The sequence below is a fragment of the Condylura cristata genome, unplaced genomic scaffold, assembly GCF_000260355.1.
Source record: "Condylura cristata isolate star-nosed mole 26May11 unplaced genomic scaffold, ConCri1.0 scaffold00012, whole genome shotgun sequence".
In the NCBI taxonomy this organism is placed as follows: domain Eukaryota; kingdom Metazoa; phylum Chordata; class Mammalia; order Eulipotyphla; family Talpidae; genus Condylura; species Condylura cristata.
The window spans coordinates 56,000,987-56,004,190 of NW_004567113.1; positions in this window are offsets into that span (position 1 = coordinate 56,000,987).

The window sequence follows — 3,204 nt, forward strand, 5'->3', positions numbered from 1 at the left end:
CCCCCTGTAAGGCCAACCTGGATGACCTGGTTGGCTGGACGGCCTCCTCCAGGCAGCGCTCCCGGATCTCTCCTGCTCCCCTCTGGCCAGGAAGGCGAGGTGTCCTGCTGGGTTCACTCCATAAACACTGGGGAGGCTCTCTCCCTCCCCCAAACCCGGGCTTCTGGTTGCAGGAACACCCACCCCACCCCACGCCACCCTTACTGGCCAGCACACCCCTGGGGTCAACACAGCACCTGGCACAGAGCGGTGCTCCCTCACAAACACCTGTCCTCTCTTTAGTCCAGTAGCCACCTCCTCTAAGCTGCCCCTGGCACTCCAAGGCCTGCCCTCCGTGGGCACTGGCCCTGCCCGCTGGAGATGGTGCTGACCCCATCACCTTCCCATCGCCAAGGGCTGTTCTGGGCCTCGGGGCAGCTCCCAGTCGCGGCTGGAGCAGGAGCAAGCAGCCGAGGCTCTGGGTGGCGCTGGGGAGGTGGCTTCTCCCTGACACTTCCTGCTGGGCACAGGGCAGGGTTTGCAGCCGAGTGGCACTTCATCGCCTAGAATGGCCAAAACGAAGAGCAGGGAGTGCGCGCCCCAAACACACAGCCTGCAGGATGGAGTGGAACAGGCAGAGCCGGGAGGCCTGGGGGTGCTGCCGGTGCCACCCCCGCTTGCTGCACGACCAGGCCAAGTGCCCCGTTGCCAGTCTCAGCTCTCTCAGTGCCCACGCCCTGGCCCAGGCGCGCCACTCACTGGCCACCCTCCTCTTGCTGGGCCTCACCCGCACAGCTCCGAGACCGGTGCCCGGCTCAGCACTGCTCCCGGGCGTCAGCGCGGGACGCCAGGGAGCTGCAGCTCGCCCACCGCTGCGTGACGGTCTGGGGTAGACGCTGCGTCCAGCCCCCAGCCAGCGGGCTTGCTTTAGCCTGCAAAGCCCGGGCTCGCGCGTGTGAACTCCCTCCTGTGTGTGTTCTCGGGGATTGCCTGGCGGGTGGACTGGGGCTGCCGGTCGCCTGAGAACTAGGTGTGGTCACGAGACTGTCTTAGGGCACAGACATGTGAGGGAGGGAACAGGTGTCCCTTGGGGGTGGAGTCTGACTGTGGCCTGCCAGCGTCTCTTTATCCTGACTGGAGTTCTCGGAAGCACCTGTCAAGTAGAGTCTCCGGCTGCCAGTCCTGAGACCGCGGGACCTGGCCCGGGAGGTGCGCTGAGAGCCAGGCAAAAACGCGGTCCTCAGACCTGGGCTTGGCACTGCGGCAGAACCTCGCTGTCCTGAGGCGACATCCCTCGGCGGTGGCGGTGGCGGTGGCGGTGGCAGAGGCGGGTGGGCTGCCCCGCCCCGTGCCTGGGGGCGGCAAAGGCCCCGAGTTTTAGGCTCCGACATTTGCCTCCTTTCATCTAGGAAACAAACCAGAGCCGGTTGGCACCCGGCGCCGCCTTGCCCGCGTGCTGCGTCCTCTCCCGCCGCTGGGCTGTCACCCTAGGGACTGTGCCGTCTCGCGAATGACCTCCTGGGCCTGCTTCAGCTCAGCCTGCTTCCTTTGCCGATTTGAATGTGGGGGGAACCAGGGGTGGGTGCGGAGCCTGGCCACCCGCCCCTCCATTGCTGGCTTCCCCCACCCCCGCACTCAGCCAGAGACCGAGCTGGAATCAGCGGGAGCACGGACAGCCCAGAGCGCCGGCAAGGGCTGCAGAGGGCCGGCCTGGCCGGGGCACTGCTGGACGCGGCGAGAGCCAGGGATGGCAGTGAACGGAGCGCGTCCCTCCCACCTGCCCGGAGAGCGCAGCTGTCCCGAGTCCTCGGGCCGTCACCCTTTCTGCGGCATCTCGGTGTCTGGGCGCCCCAGGGTGGGCGCCTGGGCAGGCGCGGCGCGGGCCTCATTCCACTTCCTGCTGTTGCCAGATCAGCCCGCACGCCGGCACGCGCCTCATGCCCAGTGACGCTGGGGCGACGCGGGCACCGTCGGGGTGGCAGGCGCGGTCTAGGGGCTGCCGTTGCTGGTCCTGTGGCGAGGCTGGGGGTCTCCCGCCTGTCCACGGCAGCGTCCTCTGCTGCCCACGGGAGCGCCCTCGGCTGTGAAATGCCCGCCCGCTCTGCCCACTTGTCGCGGTCACTGGGCATTTCTCGGCGACCTCCAGAAGCGCCCGGCGTGCCCCGCTGCCTGCCCGCCCCGTCCCCTCGTTCCATCCGCTGCCCGTCGGTTTTCTCCCTGCTGCTGCTTCCAGAAGCGGCTCGTCTGAGACGGGCACACTCACCGCACCCACGGCCCCCCTCGGCCGGACCTCGGCTCCCCCGTCCTGAGGCCCACGGCCGGCGTGGGTCCCCAAAGTGCCCACGACCGTCCTGAAGGCAGGCGTTGGCGCTCCGGACGTGCGCTTCGCCTTCCAGGCCGTGTGCGCCAGCTTTGGCGTTTCCCATTTCCGTATGAATTCTGCAATCAGTTTGTCAGAAAATGAACCTGTTGCGATTTTAGGGTGACGTGGAATCTGCAGATCACTTTGGGGATCTTTTTTTTTTTTTAAGATTTATTTATGCACACAGAACTGGGGTACAAGCCCGAAGGGAGGCGAGAGGCTTCACGGGAGACAGAGCGGGGAGCAGAACAGGCCGACTCACGAAGGACACTGCTGAGGGGAGCAGCGGGCGGGTCAGGAGGGGTCTGCCGCGCCGTGCAGTCACCTCCGGGGCAGGCGGGGATCGAACTCATGCGGAAGCAGCTTTAGCTTCTCGGTGCTGCGCTTCCAGGGAGGGCCCAGACTGACATCTTCATGGCACAGGAGGTTTCGGCCACGGACGCAGCGTCTGTCCTTACTCACTCCCATCGCGAACGTCTCATCAAGCTCCAGTAACTTCCAGTGTGTGGACGGTTGAGACCCGCTGGCCGGCCCCTGCCCGCCCCCGCTCTGCGTTGTGAGTGGGGCTTGATACTCCAGTGCAGTTTGACCTGTTCGTTGGGAAATCGCGGAGACCCACACGGGCAGCCGGTCACTGGCTGCAGGGCGCGCTCTCCTCCGCGCGGAGCTGGGCACCTGTCTCCGGGCCAGACGGCTCCGCCTGACGGCTCAGCGGCTGGCCTCAGAGGCCGCTCTGCGCTGCCGCTCATGTGAGGGCAGAGACCGTTCTCTGCCGAGTCGGTTTCTCAGGTGGGGGAGGTTTATTTGTCTTCCCAGCTGAGGAGAGGGCCGGCACCAGAGATCGGGGTTTTTCCAAACGCCTT